At 45.1% G+C, this 18122-nt stretch overlaps 1 protein-coding gene, 1 non-coding gene and 1 pseudogene across 3 annotated transcripts in view; all 3 read left to right on the top strand.

Moving 5' to 3' along the window:
* The first annotated feature begins 4012 nt into the window (after window positions 1–4012).
* LOC114510015 lies at window positions 4013–4720 on the top strand (annotated as a pseudogene).
* Window positions 4721–13823: 9103 nt separating this feature from the next.
* Window positions 13824–18122, top strand: part of CANX (calnexin) — a 34880-nt gene continuing 30581 nt past the window's right edge. Inside the window, exon 1 of one of the 2 annotated variants that reach the window (XM_028527184.2) lies at window positions 13824–14025. The gene's annotated coding sequence lies outside the window, so the exon portion shown is untranslated. The remainder of the gene's footprint in view (window positions 14026–18122) is intronic. The other variant, XM_028527183.2, reaches the window with a different exon arrangement.
* On the top strand, window positions 16969–17074 carry LOC114510532. The gene has a single exon (XR_003685692.1). It is a non-coding gene; the product is annotated as a U6 spliceosomal RNA (small nuclear RNA).

Here is an 18122-nt window from a genome sequence, read left to right on the forward strand (position 1 = left end):
AAATGCTCCCTATGGCTTGCCTTTTACTAAAAATTTTTAATTTTGATAATCTTGTAGTTTATGCTTTTTGGGTCCTATTTAAGAACTCACTGCCAGACCTAGAATAACTAACGTTTTCTCCTCTGTTTTCTTCTGGAAGTTCTATGGCTTTTTACTTTATGTTACATTTAGGTCTCTGTTCCATTTTGAGTTAATTATTGTTTATAGTATGAGGTAAGAGTCCTTTTTTTTCCCATACAGTTACTGAGTTAACCCAGTGCCATTTATAGACAAGAGCGGCCTTCACCCCTAGTGAATATCATGTCTGTCCTTCTTCATGTGACCATGACTCTTCCTGGGTTCCCCATTTTCTTCCATCAGTCTGTTCTTGCACCAATACCATTGTTTTTCTTTTTTAAAACAAGCTTTAGCCCCAGCTGGTATGGCTCAGTGGATTGAGTGCTGGCCTGCAAATTCCTAGTCAAGGCCCATGCTGGATTGCTGGCCAGGCCCCCAGTACGGAAGCATGAGAGAGACAACCACACATTGATGTTTCTCTTCCTTTCTTTCTCCTTCCCTTTCCCTCTATCTGAAAAGAAATAAGAAAAATTTTTAAATTAAAAAAAATTTTTTTTTTAATTAAAAAAAAAATTTTATTTATTGATTTTACAGACAGAGAGGAAGGGAGAAGGAGACATCGATTTGTTGTTCCACCCACTTGTGCCCTCATTGGTTGATTCTTGTATGTGTCCTGATGAGGGATCGAACCTGCAACCTTGGCATATTGGGACAATGCTGTAACAAAGTGAGCTACCTGGCCAGGGCTGCTTCTTGTTTCCTTGCTACCCATTGTGCCTTAAAGTTAGTTCCCTGCAGTTCTTTGGAATCTGCAATAATCTAAAAAATATATTTAAACATTCTGTTTTAAGAAAAAAGTCTGAAAAATATTAATCTGCTCTAGATAACCACCTTCAGGAAGCACCACAGAGCCTGAGAATCTGCCCCTGGGTTTGAGCAGCAGAGGCTAAGGAGAGAGCAACGGGCAGGTGGGGTGGTAGGGTGGTGGTGCTGAGCTCCTCTCCAAATGGAAGATTTCACAGTCATCTGAAGAGTGGCTAGGGGCCCCAGCTGGTGTGGCTCAGTGGATTGAGTGCTGGCCTGTGAACCAAGTGGTCACTGGTTCAATTCCCAGTCATAGGGCACGTGCCTGGGTTGCAGGCCAGGTCTCCAGTAGGGGCGTGGGAGAGGCAACCATACATTGATGTTTCTCTTCCTCTCTTTCTCCCTCCCTTTACCCTCTCTAATAAGTAAAAATCCTTACACACACACACACACACACACACACACACAAAGAGGGGATAGAAAATGTGTGTCCAGTTCCTGCCCAGCAGTAGTGGTGTCAGATGAACTTTGAAACATCAGCCTTGGGGCATGGGGACCAGCACACAGGTTAAAGACCATTTATTTTCAACAGAAAAACTTTGTGTTGCCCTATTTAAATGTTAATTTGAATATTTCTGTTTTATGGTAATTTATAAGTTTATTATGATTTTATATTTGTATGAGAGCTGTAAATAAATTAATGTATAGTGGATTTTTGTTACAGGCATTTAAACAAGTGTATGTGGTGGGTTAATGCTGCGATTAACTCATGGTGTAGTTTATCCCAAATAATTCTTTTTCACACAGGTGCCTGTTAAAGTCTCAGGCTTTCTGCAGAAATCAAAATCATTTTCTGGCGTTTTAACTTCCAAAGTAAGCTCTAAAGTGAGTCCAGAGGTGTCCAGCCCACAGCCCAGGGGCCACACGCAGCCAAGGATGGCTATGAAAGCGGCCCAACACAAAATCATAAATTTACTTAAAACCCTTTTTTTTCCGCTCATCAGTTTTTGTTAGTGTTTGTGTATTTAGTGTATGGCCCAAGACATCCCCTCTTCTTCCTGTGTGGCCAAAAGGTGGGACACCCATGCTGGGCAGTTGTCTTTTCAATGAGTTCTCATCATTGACCTAAACAAACACTTGTCTGAAATTGGGAGAGGCTGTCTTGTTTTTTGAATTGTAAACTTGAAGTTGTACAGGGAATTCGTGCACACCTTTCATCCAGATCCCCTGCAGGTGGCACTGTGTGTGGCCCATTCCCTCGGTCATTTCTGAACCATTCACAAACATCTCAGCCCTTAACCCCTGAACACCTCAGCATACACCCTCTCCTTTAAACACAGTAGTTATTGACCTTACACATTTATACTGGTACAAAACTTAAAGTGACCATCCACACTTCAGTTTAATTAGTTAGCTGACGACATTCTTCACAACGTCTTTGTCCTTCCAGTACAGGATCCCGTCTTGGGACAGGCACTGCATTTGCACACTGCAGAGGAGCCTTCGCTCTCTGCTGCAGGCAGACACAGTAAGGCCACGTCAGCGTCCTGGTGCACGTCAGGCGCCCTGTGATTTGGCCTCCGTTGGTGCCCCCTGTCTGTCCCATCGCCACCATTGTAGCTGACAACTGGCTCTCCCGTCGTACTCAGCAACTGGCCCTCTGCACTCTGCTACAAGTGAGAGGCCTTCCTCCTCCTCTGTGGGTACTGTGACATAGCACACAGCATGCAGATCGGTCTCTGCCCTGGGTTCCTGGCACAGAGGCCCTGAAACCGTTGAAATTTCCTAAATGATCAGAGCACTAGCAGTATCTTTTGTTCTAATATTTTGTCTTCGACCCCTGTTGCCAGCCAAAATCGCTGAATTCCTTAGAATTCCCTGGGTTATGGAAATACTTTTGTTCTAATGAGGTGACTCTAGGTTGGCTCCTGAATGGGGCTGGTCACCAGAAAGACCAAGCTGTGATTAGAAGCTTGGAGCATCCAGTCCCGCCCGCCCGGCTTTCTCTGGAGAAGGGAGAGGGGCCAAAAACGGAGTTGAGGATTGATGGAGCCTCCATAAAACCCTCACAGCAGAGGGAGCCCCAGGCTTCCTCAGGTTGGCTGTGTTGGTGAATTGAGCAGCTTGGCAGATTGAGTGCAGGCTACACACCAAAGGGTCGCCGGTGGGATTCCCAGTCCCGCATGTGCCTGGGTTGTGGGCCAGGTCGTTGGCTGAGGGTGCCAAGAGGCAACCACGCATGGACATTTCTCTCCCTCTGTTACTCCCTGTCTAAAAATAAATACATATAACCTTTAAAAAAAGAAAAGCACTTATCCAAGAAACACTGCTGAACTCTGGGTAAGAGCAGCGAGGGTTTGGCGCTTTTCCCCCGGGGCAGGTGTCGCCGCCAGAGGGAACTCACAGGTTTGGGACAGACCATGGTGGCATCAGAGCTGCCCCTGCACACCTGTAAGAATGGCTCCGATCAGAAAGGCAGACAAGAGCGAGTGTCAGTGATGCTGGCAATAAACGACACCCTTCACTCCGTTCTGGGAATGCAAGGTAGAGCTGCCACTTCGGGAAATAATTTGGCATTTTCCTTAAGAGTCAGCGTAAACTTACCATACAAGTCAGCAATTCCACTTCTTTGTGTTGCCCAAAAGAAATGGAAACATGTCCATATAAAGACCTGTGTACAAATGTTCACCGAGTCTGACCTATTACAGCAGAAAGCTGGATGCCTTCTAAATGTCCCCTCCCACTGTCCAGTGGGCAAACAGAGTGTGGTCTGTCCATGCAATGGAGTATTAGCCAGCAATAAAAAGGAATGAGTTCCTGGCTGGTGCTACAGCGTGGATGAACCCCAAAAACATACTGAGTGAGACAAATGAAATACATAGACCACATGATGTGATTCCATTTGAATGGAACACCTAGAAAAGGGAGGTCAGTAGAGGGAGAAAGCAGCACAGTGGCTGCCTGGGGTGACTGAGAGCTGACTGCAGGTGGACCACGGGGACTTTCTGGTGGCGGGGATATTCTAAAATTGGGTTGCTGTAATGGCTGCACAATTCCATAAATGTGATAAAAATCATTGAATCTTTTACTTACAGCGGCCAAACTTTATTGTATGTAAATCATATTTCAATAATGTTTAAGAGCTCTCTCTTCCTCGGCGCTGCCTATGGAGGTGGCAGCCATCTCTTACTTGGCACCATGGCAGCCCTCAGACCCCTCGCGAAACCCAAGACTGTCAAAAAGAGGACCAAGAAGTTCATTTGGCACCAGTCAGACCGTTATGCCAAAATTAAGCAGAACTGCCAGAAACCCAAGGCATTGACAATAGGGCGTGAAGAAGATTCAAGGGCCCAATACTGATGCCCAACATTGGTTATGGGAGCAACAAGAAAACAAAGCACATGTTGCCCAGTGGTTTTCGAAAGTTCCTGGTCCATAACATCAAGGAGCTTGAAGTGCTGCTGATGTGCAACAAATCTTACTGTGCTGAGATTGCTCACAACGTCTCCTCAAAGAACTGCAAAGCCATTATGGAAAGAGCAGCCCAGCTGGCCATCAGAGTCACCAATCCCAATGCCAGGCTGTGCAGTAAAGAAAATGAATAGACAGACTGTGTGCACATTGTATTTGTGTTAATAAAACCTTAAAATTCTGCCAAAAAAATAATAATGTTTAAGAAAAACTGAGGTGTTAAACAGAAGCTTTCATGGCTGAAAGCTTTTCTGAAAGAAAGGTTTTATTGAGCCAAAATGCTAGCCAGGAAAGGAGCAGGTCCTGGGACATGTATGAACCACCAGCAGCAGGGCTGGATGGAGAAGCAAGGTGCCTGCCCTGACCGGTGGGGCTCAGTTCCTGTGAACTGAAAGGTCACTGGTTCGATTCCTGATCAGGGCACTGCCTGGGTACAGACAGCTTGCACAGAGATGTTTATCTCCCTCCCTTACCCTCTCCCTAAAAATAAATAAAAGCCATTGTCTTTTTGCATCTAAGATAACACACCTTAGAAACAGTAGAGTAATCTCCTTTCCAGCCCTCAGGGCAAAACCTCCCACCAGCACCAGAGTCCACCGGGCTCTTCACTGTTGGTTGTCCCTGCCCTCCCCCCTCCCCCCACCCCCCACCCCCCACCCCCGTGCTGTAAGTGTTAACTGTCGCTGGATAGTGAATGTTAACTGTGCACCCACCTGTGTAAAAGAACTGTGTGCCCTGGCCAGGTAGCTCCGATAGCTTGGTTAGTCAGAGTATGACCTGGTACCCCAAGGTTTTGTGGGTTTGATTCTGGTCAACGCACATAACAAGAATCAACCAAAGAATACATGTAATACTTCTTTCTCTCCCTTCCTCTTTCTCTAAAACCAATAAATAAAAATTAAAAAAAGTATGTGTCTCTTCTTTTTATCCAATCCCATAGATTCCCCCTACTTTGCTCCCCCCGCTTAATTTACCACCTGTGGATTTCGTGTAACTCCTTACACCTCCTCTTTGATTCTAATGTATAAAATAAACTGCAAAACTGCCATTCTACAGAACACCACATCTAACAACTAGCAGGGCATTTCAGGGAGTGGTACTAAATGGAAGGATTTTATAGGAAGGAGGGTGGGGTGAGGGAGTTATTAAAATAAAAAAAAAATGAAAGGATTATTTTGGGGCCAAGACACCTTTTCTTTGGGGGAAGAGGAGGGAAGGGTTTTTATTATGCAGAGTGCCTCTTATTTTCATAGGGATGGTAGTGGATGTCTGTGTGACAGATTACTCGACTGGTTCTTGACCAGACAATTCCATACTGGTGACTAAAATTATGTTTCTGTGAGAGGTGGAAACTGCAATTAGAACAGGTATTAAGTCTAAGTTTGGTATCATGGGCTTTTAGCATGAGTGATGCCATTTTGAGCCTGTGGTTTTATTTTCTCTTTAACCATACTATATGATTCCATTTATATGAAGCTCTAGAAAAAGATCAATCTTTTCTACAGTAACAGAAAGCAGATCCCTTTTTGCCTGTGGCTGGTGGTGGGAATGGACTAGGGTCTTTGTCCTCGGTTCCTGGCACAGAACAAAACCTTGGAATTTCCTGAGTGAAAGGGGTGTCTTTTATTAGCGATAATGAACCACTAATAATCACACCTGTGTTTATGCAAACATGAGCTGATTATCGATGGATCCCTAAATGCTATCATGTGGGTAGCCCAGGCACCCCATTTGCAGCTAGCATCTGTAGTGGGGGCAGTCTTAAAGGGCTGAGTCCTTAAACCTCTGGAATCTGACACTCACTCTGGGCAGTCAGTGTGAAAAGGACATGTGGGGCCATATTGGAGTGGAGCTGGAACCACCCTTCCAGTGGAAATGCCTTGCACAGCTGGCTCCTCGAAACTTTGGGCTTATTGGACTGGGCCAAACCAACGTCTTACAAATGCTTATGTATAAAACAAGCAGACATCCTGAGCACAAGGACTGATGTTTAGGGACCCTCTTTCTGAGGGTAATCCATCAGGTACAGCCAAGAGCTCAGCTTGTCAGCACCTATAGGAATTCTTTCTTCTTTTCATGTAATCATTCCTCTTTTCAGAAAATCCCCTTGCCTTCACCCTGTAATCAGCATACTATTTTACTATTTGGGTTTCTGCCTGAATCTGTGCTTTCTGAATTACAATTCTTTTATCCCAAATAAATGCTTGTTGCCACTCATTTTGGCTTCTTAATTTTAGGTTAACATTTAGTGTCCAGATTTAATTGACTTGATAGAAGTGGTGTCAGAAGACAACATATTTGGTGTCAGAGGGAAAGAAAGAACTTCAGAGGAAACTTCTGGGGTAATGAAAATGTTCCATATCTCCCTTATGTAGTAATTACATGGTTATGTAGTATGCATTACCAAAATCATGGAACTGTTCAAGAGAGTTGAATTTCTAATCTGTGGGGTGGAGGATATAGGACATCTATATCCAGGATGAGCGCAGGGAGGTCCTGTGACGGCTGAGGAGCAGTCCAGGAGAGCAGACTAGAGCCAGAGGATGGGGCGCTGTTGGGGACCTCAACCAGAAGACACAGCAGATAGACTGCCAACTGCCTTCCAGAAGTTGGGAGGAGGTTCCCCAGCCCAAGGGGTTTGGGGACACACTAGTCCTGTGCACTGTGTGGAGGTCACCAATCAAGCATGGTGCTGGCAGGCATGCTCCACCTTATCAAAGGGCAGTGAGTGGAGGTGCCTGATGAGAGAGGGAGGAGGATGGAGCCCATGCACGAGGCCAGGTGGCTCTGAAAGCCAGGAAAAGGCAACTCCATGCCAGTTCCCACCCCCAGACAGCACAAAGCCAGGCAGTGTTCCTTTTCCTCTCCCCAGGTTTTTTGGTAGCCCTTTGTGCTTTCTGTGAGTTTGTTTCCATGTGTTTCTGTTCCTTATAACTAAAAATGGCCCCAGATGAAAAGTTCTTAGACTGGGGAGGAAAAATTACCATAGATAATCCTCATGCATACAATTTTCTTACTGTGAACATGAATAAGACAAAACCTATAATACAAAAATAGACAAATGACATGAATAGTCCACAAAGGAAGAAATATATATGGTTTACCAATGTCAAAAATAACAAGCCCTGGCTGGTGTGGCTCAGTGGATCGAGTGCTGACCCATGAACTGAAAGGTCACCTGTTCAATTCCTGGTCAGGCACATGCTTGGGTTACAGGCCAAGTCCCCAGTTGGGGGTGTGCAAGAGGCAGCCGACTGATGTATCTCTTGCACATAGATGCTTCTCTCCCTTTCTTTTCCCCTTCCTTCCCTTCTCTCTTAAAATAAATTTTAAAAATTTAAAAAAATTGTAATAAAAGAAATATAATGACATACTCTTTTTCCCTTTTGACTATCACTTTGATTTGGCAAGGCCAGATTAGTGTGGGTACAGAAAAACGGCCATTACTGACCCAGCCAATAAGAAAGGACTGGTTGGGAATATAGGGTGTTCCCTCTGCTATGTGCACACTATCTTCCTTCTAGCAAAGGAGGGTGGGGATGAGCAAGGATCAGGACAGCTTTGTGGGTGGGATGGAGGCGAGTTAACTTTTAAGAAGCAACTGGAGACTGCATACCCAGGTGGTTAGAGCATCATCCAAAGATGCCACAGTTGAGACATATGGAAATCAACCAGTGAATGCATAACTAAATGGAACAACAAATCACTGTTTCTCTCTCTCCCTTCCTCTCTCTATAAAATCAATAAATTTAAAAAAATTAAAAAAAGAATCAGCTACATAGGAAGGACAAATTGGTCAATAATTTTGTTTACAATGGGTTTTACATATGCTATCTTTTTTGAAAAATAAGCATAAAAGAAGAAACTTAATTGACTTTTTATTGAAAAAAAATACACATGTTAAAAAAAAGCTGCTCCTTTCTATTTCCAAAGTGTCAGCCCCTTCTTCAGCATCAACCACTCTTGGGAATTTCTCATGCATCTTTCCAGGAAACTTGCTTTGTCCAAGTTTCTATTTATGATAATATATCTCCCTTTGCAACATGACAGGAAACATACTTTTTTCACAGAACTCTAAATGTTTTATAACAGCACAAAGAGGTGGTTACCGCATGCTTTGCAATGGGGCAGAACCATTACATGGATGACTCCTATTTTATTTAACCAGTTCTCTCTGATGGTAGTGTAGCCTACCTAGCTGATACAGAAGGGTTAAGAACTAGGAGAAAGCCTTGGCTGGTGTGGCTCAGTGGGTTGAGTGCCGGCCTGTGAACCAAAAGGTAGTGGGCTCGATTCCCAGTCAGGGCACATGCCTGGGTTTTGGGCCAGATCTCCAGTAGGGGGTGTGCAAGAAGGAACCAGACATTGAAGTTTCTCTCCTATTCTCTTTCTTTCCTCCTCTCTCTAAAAATAAGTAAAATCTTAAAAAAAAAGAAAAACGAGGATAAAGCTTTTGCAACTACCTAAACATTTGCTAAGCTTGTTCAGTTTATTGATTACTAACAACTTACTACCTTGCCTTCAGGGCAGGAAGGTAAAGACAAGAAAACTGCTAGAAATCCACCCTAGACCATTTGAAACTGACCAGAGGACATGTTGATGCCTTGGTGTGAACTTTTCTCATTATACCCTCATAATACTAAAATCTCTGCCCAAGGCATGGCTTATCTGCCATTTTCTGTACATGCAATGTATGGAGAGTCATGCCTGCTAACTGCGCATGCTCACCCTGAACATACCTCAACATGCTATGAGGTAAGCAGCTGGCCCTATAATATGCTGTGATCTTTTGTTCTCAGGGAAACACTGCTCAGGGAATAAGCCCCAGTACACTCCTTGCTTGCCAGCATGCAGTGCAGTTCCCAGTTACAAAATCAACCTGGTGTGTTGTTTTGATTGACACCTGCCAAGTGGTCAGATCCTGTTTGGGGTGACAGTAGGTTAGGTTGTTTCTAAGATTTGGGTACTACAAACAGTGTTGCAATACACATCATTATGTATATTTTTAAACAAAAGTACAGTATGTAGAGGTATTCCACCTATCTATATACCTACTTGGAAAAAGATACAGATATATTCTCAAGGTGGAATTGCTGGGCCAAAGAATTTGTACATTTTTTAAATTGATAAAAATAGTTTATTTTGAAAACCATTTTGTAGATTATAAGGTCCAAATACATTCCACAAAATCTCCCACATCTCCTACATCTAAGACCTATGAAATGATTAGTATCTTTTTTATTTTAAAAGGTTTTATTTTATTTATTTTCAGAGTGAGGGGAAAGGAGGAAGGGAGACATGGATGTGAGGGAGAACCATCCATCATTCACCTCTTGTGCACCCCAACTGGGGACCTGGCCCACAACCCAGGCATGCGCCCTGACAGGTGACCTTTCACTTTTCAGGATGATACCCAACCCACTGAGTCATGCTAGTTAGGGCATCTTTTTTTAAGTACATGCATCTGCAAGTTTTTTTTTATAGTTCTATTTTTTTTTTAATTTTATTTATTTTTAGAGAGGGAAGGGAGGGAGAAGAGAGAGAGAGAAACATCAATGTGCAGTTGCTGGGGGCTGTGGCCTGCAACCCAGGCATGTGCCCTGACTGGGAATCAAAGCTGCAATGCTTTGGTTTGCAGCCCACACTCAATCCACTGAGCTACGCCAGCCAGGGCTTAGTTAGGGCATTTAAAAAAAAAGATTTTATTTACTAGCCCTAGCTGGTGTGGCTCAGTGGATTGAACCAAGGGGTCACTGGTTCAATTCCTAGTCAGGGCACATGCCTGGATTGTGGCCTAGATCCCCAGTAAGGGGCGCGTGAAATGCAATCACACATTGATGTTTCTCTCCCTCTCTTCCTCCCTTCCTCTCTGTCTAAAAATAAAAAAATAATAAAAGATTTTATTTACTTACTTTCAGAGAGGGGAAGGGAGGGAGAAAGAGAGGGAGAGACAGACACATCAATGTGCAAGAGATATATCAGCCAGTTGCCTCTTGCATGTGCCTCAACTGAAGACCTGGCTTGAGACCCAGGCATGTGCCCTGATGGGGAATTGAACCGGTGACTTTTAGGTTTACAGGTCGACACAGCCAGCACTGATTAGTACTTTTAGTGAAATACTCTAATAACTCATAGTACCTTTTGTATTAACAAGAACGATCTCATGCCTTTTTCAAGCTGGAACGATGATAAGTGTAGAACACAAAAGCAAACCCTTAAGAAAAAGGGGAGGAATCTCACAGAGCTGAAGATCAAGTACCTGAGATTGAGGTTTGCCCCAAAGATTCTTTAAGAGGCAAGGAGGAAGCTTGTCTATAAAAAGCTAAGCACTGTCATAGGAATATAGGCAGATGGACAGAACTCAGATTCGGATGGCGAGGACAGCCAGAAATGTGGGCATCTTCCATGCAGGACCCTAGAGGGCATTCCTCATCAGGTTCACAGGTATGAACAGTGTGAGCCCAGGTCTGAAAGATGTTGCAGCTTCTGTGCCTTCGCTCGCTCTTCAACATTGTAAGCTCAACAAAGCTTCAGTTAACATGCTGAGGATTGTGGAACCATATACTGCAGGGGTACCCCAACCCCAAGTGAGAAATGAATGGATCTACAAGGGTGGTTAAGGCAAAATCAACAAGAAGTGAATTGCCCCGACAGATAGTACTTAGACTCTCCCATCTCATGGTGAATGTGGCATCATCTGCACAGACGGTCTGATTAATGAGATCTGTACTGTTGGAAAACCTTCAGATTTCTATTGCCTGCCAATTCTCTTTTCCAAAAGGGATTGGATCGACAGGCTTATCAGGAGGATGAACTGAGGTGTCTACCATGATTATTTTCGTAATTCGGTCACTTAATAACCAGGCACTGCTTTCAAATTGTAAAGAAAAAGGAAAAAAAAAGGAAATTTTATTCTTGTCCTTGGGTTTGTCTTGGCTTCCTCCTTTGAAGGACATTATGTTTTAGCTGGAAAATCCCTAGCAGGATCTTTAGCAGTTTCTCCAGCCCTGCTCTGTCTTGAGCCCAGACCCAGGATTCCCAGGATCAGCCTAACTGGAATTCCCTAGGTTGGGGTGCTCTACAATTCACCCCTAGTCACCCAGGCTCACACGCTCAGTGTTGGCTTTGGTTCCTGTTTCCTTAGCCTGAGTCCAAGTGACCATTTTTCAGCATTGACATTGAATACTTTTGTTTCCATATGTCTGGCATTCCTAATCTTGCTGTTTAATGAACTGCAAGAAGTGGCTTCCGAACAGGCCTTATAACTGTTATTTTGTCTTTCAGATCCTCTGGAATAATCCTAAAATAATGTTTCATAAACTTCTAAATCATGACCCAAATCTAAAATCTAAACTATCACCCTATAAGCTCCTTGGCTAGGTCTTCAAGGCTTGCCCCTAACCCAACTCTGGAGCTGACCTGCCATCACTTTCATGAACACTCTTCTTCAGCCCAAACACCCCCCAAAACCCCCATCTGTAAATGGTGTGTCCCCAAACACACACATACTCGTTTTCCTGCCTTTGCATATGCTGCTCCCTCATCTAAAGAAGCCTCCATCCAACTCTCCATCTGCAGAAATCCTGCATATCCTGTCTAACTCAAGTTTTACCTCTTTCCCTGTCCATTTTAGATGAAATCAGTTCCTCTCAATTCAAAACTCCATTAAATTCAGTCAAGTACTACTCCATATTATAGTGTATACCTTTTTGCTGGAATAGCTTTTTTGCTCACATGCAGTTCCTGTAACTACATTTTTAAAAAGATTTTATTTTATTTTTAGAGATAGGGGAAGGGAGGGAGAAAGAGAGGGAGAGAAACATCTATGTGCCAGAAATACATCAATAGGTTGCCTCTTGCCTGCCCCCAACTGGGGACCTGACCAGAACCCAGGCATGTGTCCCAACTAGGATTTTGGTTGACAGGCTGGCACTCATTCCACCAAGCCACACCAACCAGGGGTTTTTATTAAAAAGATTTTTTATTTACTTTTAGAGAGAGGGGGAGGGAAGGAGAAAGAGAGGGAAAGAAACATCAAAGTGTGTTTGCCTCTCACATGGTCCCTACTGGGGACCTGGTTCACAACCCAGGCATGTGCCCTGACTGGGAATTGAGCTGGAGACCCTTTGGTTCTTAGGCTGGTACTCAATCCACTGAGCTACATCAGCCAGGGCCTGTAACTACATTTTTTAAAAAGGTTTTATTTATTTACTTTTAGAGAGGGGGCGGGGAGAGAGGGAGAGAAACACTGATGTGCAGGACCCTGCCTGCAATCCAGATGTGCTGCTACAGCGAACCAAACCGGTGACCCCTCTGCTTGGGGGATGATGCCCAACCCACAGAGCCCCGCCAACAGGGCTGTTACTACATTTTAAGCACATTGTTTGGAACAGATGCCATCCAGAATATTACTGTACGTTAAATAATCCACTTCCTCAGGTAAACAGAAAAGCAAAATTCCCTTATACAAATCGTGGGGCTGAGAGTTGGAGAATACTGAACTCATGCAAACACCAAACTCTGACTCCTTTTTTCCCCCTTCCAGGTGGAAGAGGGGAATAAAGCTGATCCTCGGTTAGGCGATCCATCTACTGATTCTAGTTTTTCCAACCCAAGAGTCAGCCTTTGGGTACACAAACAAATGCAAGACAGACCAGGACCCATAAAGGTCTAAGAAAACCTTAGCTACTTTCCATTTTCTGAGGTTTTCAGCACATTGAAAACTGAAGATGTGCTAAAAGTAGGTTTAAAGTAGTGGTATGTTTGCAATCTTTTTCCAAGGCACCATCCTTTCAATCTTGTCGTGTGTCTCTGTGACCTTTACTTTAGGATACATTACAAATTGAAAGTTGAAAAAACCTCGAATTACAGTATTTTAGACCCTAGTTTATGTTGGGTAAAGTCACAGAGGCAGGCTCCTAGGTCCAGAGCGGCGACTCTGCAGGAACGGTGACGGGTGGTTACACAAGGCTGCGCCGGCGACTCCGGGCTCGGTGGAGACAGCCCGTACCGGTTCCGTCAGTGCCCCGTCGGGAACTCGCACTTGGCAGCCAGAGGAACTGGCCCTACCCGATGGCACGCCAGACCTCCCACCCTTTCTACCGCTAGCCATTAGCCGTCTCAAAGAAGGGAACAGGACGCAGGTCCTGGGGCTAGGGTTCAAAATCCAAGAGCCGGACACGACCGGGGCAGGGACGAAATGCACGGCAGCTCGCCCATTAAGGTACCAGGTCAACAGGGCGCGGAAACCTCTGCCGGGCCGGCCCCGCCCCAAGGCGCGCGCCTGCGGTTCCCTATCCGCTGTGGCCCGCCCCCGCTCCTCCTGCCCAACCAACAGGTACTTCCTGCCTCACTCCCAGCCAATCCCCACACTCCACGAAGAATAGCCCTAGGGGGCGTATGGGAAGGTGATTAGAGCGATGACCACGTTGGCCAATCGCATTTCGGGGCTGCCACGGGAGGCGGGATTTTGCGCTGGCCGGAGCTACTCAGGAGCAGGGGGCGGAGGCAGAGCCGGACTGCGTGCGGCGGCGCTCGATCGCTCGCGCGCGGCAGCGGCGGTCGCCTAGGCCTCTTCGTTCTGTAGCACGTGACGGTGGGGCCTCTTGTGCCGCTGTCTCCCCTGCAGCGCGGCGCCAGGTGTGCGGTCGGGGGGAGGCGCGGGCGTCGCCGGTGGCCCCCGGGAGGTTCGAGGTGAGACGGGGGAGGCCTGCGTTTCTCTTCGGGCCTGTGAGGACCCCAAGGGCCTGGGTGCATGGCGCCCCAGTCGAGGAGTCGGACGGTCCGGGGGCCAAGGGGTAGGGCTGGGTTTCGAGGGCTCAGGCTCTGGCCCACGCGCGGGTCGTGAGGGGCTAGGCCCGAGCCAGGACTGCCTCTGTTGGTGATCCAAGCCCAGGCCTCGCCGCCGGGGTCGGGAGGCGTGGCAGGTGCCCTGGAGCCTCGCTCCCGTGATTTCAGGGAAAACCAGTTTCTGCGTGTGGCTTTCCTTCTCGAGGTTTCTTAGGCCTTTTGCTGGCTGCTTGGGCAGCCGAGAGGTGGACTGGAGTAAACCGGGTAAAGGTCTGGGGTGGAATCAGCCTAGTCAATAACCGTAGTAGTGGGAAAAGGGGATATAGGATCGAGAGAATATTTATGATTAATATTACGGGTTCGGTACTTGAAAATAGAGCCGCAGAGCGAGGACTGACGGAAACCTAGCACCTCGAAGAGTATGTAGAATGTACTAGAATACGCGGTGATTGAAAAACTTAAATCTTAACACTTTCACCTGTTCTGAGGTGGGGAGTAATCCAGTCGGAAATTCACCCGGACACGAAAAGCAGGAAAGCACTCGAGCTTACCGTGGGCGGGTCGTTCCACAGTGAGGAACTGACCCAGAGCTGGGAGGCGGCTGGCCCAAGGTCACGCGATAGGTTTTATGATCAGGATGGGACTGGAGTTGAGGGCTAGGCACTTTGGGAGTTAAGGTTAAGTGTGGTTAAGATTGAGGCCGTGGTTCAGGTCGTTCATTCTCCATTTGTTGCTGTGTGAACTGTGAACTTGGGCAATTTGCTTACCTTTTTACCGCGGTGCTCCCCAAGTAATGGGTATAATACCTGGTAGAGTTACTACAATTAGATGGAGGTGTGTATAAAATAGGACGGTGAAGCCTGATGCATATTAACTGCATGACAGGAAATGATTGCAGTAAATTGCAGCCTGAGTGCCGGTGGTGCACCGCACGGACTGGCACCCGAGCGCGCTCGGGGTTTGTAGGGTCCTGTTTCCGGGGAGTGGGGGTGACGCGGCACAGGACACAAGTGGACGCTGGTTGAGGGAATTTCAACTGAGCTGAAGGGCGGGGAGGACAGGAGTGAGCCACAGTTCAGTCACTTTACATCGGCATGAGGAGTGGAACGTTGGCTTGATTTTTTAATGAGGTGTTTGTTTTTTAATTTGAAAGGAGAGTTGTATTGATCTTTAAAGTCGCTCTGTACTAGTCTTTTTTTTTTTTTTTCCCCAGCAGTGTGCGAGGACCCTGAGCAGCATCCCTGCCTTGTTTGTCCATTTGCTGTCCTGACATTAGAGCAGAGGTGGAGAGCTCTGGGGAGCTCTCCCGGCTCCAGCCAGTGTGCAGCGGCTCCGGCCGGGCGCGGGATCAGTGCAAGTCCAGGGCGAACCGCAGAAGGCAGTGTACGTGCCCTACCACAGGCAGATGTTCTGACATATCTGAAAATGGGTGTCGGTGTCCCTTCACACCATGCTATCTCAACTTAGCAGTTTCGACTCACATTATCTTGCAAGGACCACAACCGGTGAACGTTTTGACAGAAGTTGTTGCTGCAGTTTTGGCAATCAGGCTATTGCGTCCTTTTAGTTAGAGTTCGCTTTGTCCTATAGATAGTTTAAGGGGCTGAAGGGACGTTTGGTAAGCACCAGTGCAGGCCCGGCCCCGGGCAACAAGCTTTCTAACCGCTTTGCTTTCCACATCTTTAAAATGGAAATGAGAAGTCTTCTGTATACCTTACCTAGGGGGGGGCTGTTGAAAGGGACAAATAGGGTGGCAAATTACTTTTATAGTCCAATGAACTGGGCAAATAAAATCGACAGCTCAGAACAACAACTGGGAAATAATGAAACTGTGAACATAGTTGTGACCTGTGGAGTGAAGTGCCTTTTAACAGCACCACATGTACTTATAAATTAAGCTTAACTGTGAGCTGTGAAAATTACTTGGATATTATTTATTTGTTTTTAAAATTTTATTTACTTTTAGAGGGGAAGGGAGGGAGGGAGAGAGAGGGAGAGAGGGAGAGAGGGAGAGAAACATCAGTGTGTGAGAGATACACGCAGGGATCTGTTGCCTTTCGCTGGCCCCCAACTGGGGACCTAGCCTGCAATCCAGGCACATGCCCCAGTTGGGTATGGAACCAGAGACCTCTCTTGGTTCACAGGCCAGTGCTCAGCGACCTGAGTAATTTACCCAATATGCCAAGTTATTAAATAGTTGAAGAGAGATTATGACTTCTGAGTTCCTGCTCATAAACACTACTGTATATGTCTGTGACCTTGGACAGTTTGTGTAACTTCTCTTAGTCTTAAATTCCTAAATGAAAGATTGCCTCAGCTGTTATTACACACTGCCTTTTTAAAAATCACCTTTTTTAAGCCCTGACTGGTGTGGCTCAGTTGGTTGGCCATTGTCCCACAAAGCAAAAGGTAGCTGGTTCAATTTGCAGTCAGGGCACGTGCCTGGGTTGTGGGTTTGGTCCCCTGTCCAGGCACGTGCATGTTCAAGAGGCAACAGAGCGATGTTTTTCTTTCTTCTTCCTTCCACTCGCTATAAATTTAAAAAAAAATCACTTTTTTTTTAAAACAACCAATAACATTAGCAAGGTAATTTCTTCTGTTCCTTTTTCTGATTTCTTATAGACTAAAGAAATTAGAGTTGGACTTTACTAATTGCTTTTAAGAGACTTAAGTCCCCTAAACAAAGACCTAGAACCAAATGGCTTCACTGGTGAATTCTACAAAATACTTCATGGGAGAATTAACATCAGTTCTTCACAAACTCTTTCAAACAAATGGAAGAGGAGGGAACACTTGTCAGTCCATTCTGTGGAATCCTGATACCAAAACCATGCAAACAGTATATGAATGCTCGCTTCAGCAGCACATGCACTAAAACTGGAACGATACAGAGAGGATTAGCAGGTCCCCGTGCAAGGATGATACACAAATATGTGAAGTGTTCCATATTTTTTGAAGTAAAAAAGTATGCAAGAAATGGAAACGTCAGAACGATATCTCTTATGAAAACATGCAAACAAACCCAGTGCTAGCAGACAGAATCCAGCAACATATAAATAGGATTTACTCACCAGGATGAACTGGGATTTTTCCCGTGAATGTAAAGTTGGTTCAACGTAAAATAATAAATGTCGTATACCACATTGATAAAGGACAAAAACCACATGAGCATCTCGACAGACAGAATTTAACAAAATGCAGTGCCCTTTCAAAAAAAAAAAATGCAGTACCCTTTCATGGTAGAAACACTCAACAAACCAGGAATAGAAAGGAACTTCCTCAGTCTGATTAAGGGACAAAGAAATTGCTTACCTGGGATTTGTGATCCTCTTTTTAATTTCTTGTGGATTAAAGGAATTAGAGTTGGAATTCCCTAATTTATTTTGAGAACCAAATGGCTTCACTGGTAATTCTGCCAAATAGGGGAGAAAACACCAATTTTTCACACATGCTTTCCAAAATAGAAGAGGGGAGAACACTTCCCAAGTCATTCTGTGAGGCCAACATTACTCTGATAGCCAAGCCAGGCAAAAACTTCACAAGAAAACTACAGACCAATATCTATTAGGAAAATAGTTACAAAAGTAGACTTGATTTGAAAAGATAAAATGTAAAAACTAAAATTTAATAAACTCCAGTAATTTGAGTCTCCATTTGTTTTTAAGATTTTTCTTTTTAAAAGTTTTTTAAAAAATTGTATTGTTTATTTTTAGAGAGAGAGAGAAACAATGTGAGCCAGAAATATTGGTTGGTTGGCTTTTGTATGACTTGGCCCACAACTCAGGCTGGTGGGGAATCAACCAGCGACCTCTTGGTTCACAGGTGAGCTCTTGGTTCACAGGTCACTGCTCGGTTCACTAAGCTGCACCAGCCAGGGCAAAAGATCTTTCTTTAATAGAATTCTTGTTTTTCTTTAATAGGTTCCTTCAATAAGAAACCCTTATGGAGGATAAAGTTTCTGCCTTTGAAAGGTGGCAAATTTAATATTTCTTTAGTGTTTA

This window comes from Phyllostomus discolor, chromosome 13 (genome assembly GCF_004126475.2).
Source record: "Phyllostomus discolor isolate MPI-MPIP mPhyDis1 chromosome 13, mPhyDis1.pri.v3, whole genome shotgun sequence".
Lineage (NCBI taxonomy): Eukaryota > Metazoa > Chordata > Mammalia > Chiroptera > Phyllostomidae > Phyllostomus > Phyllostomus discolor.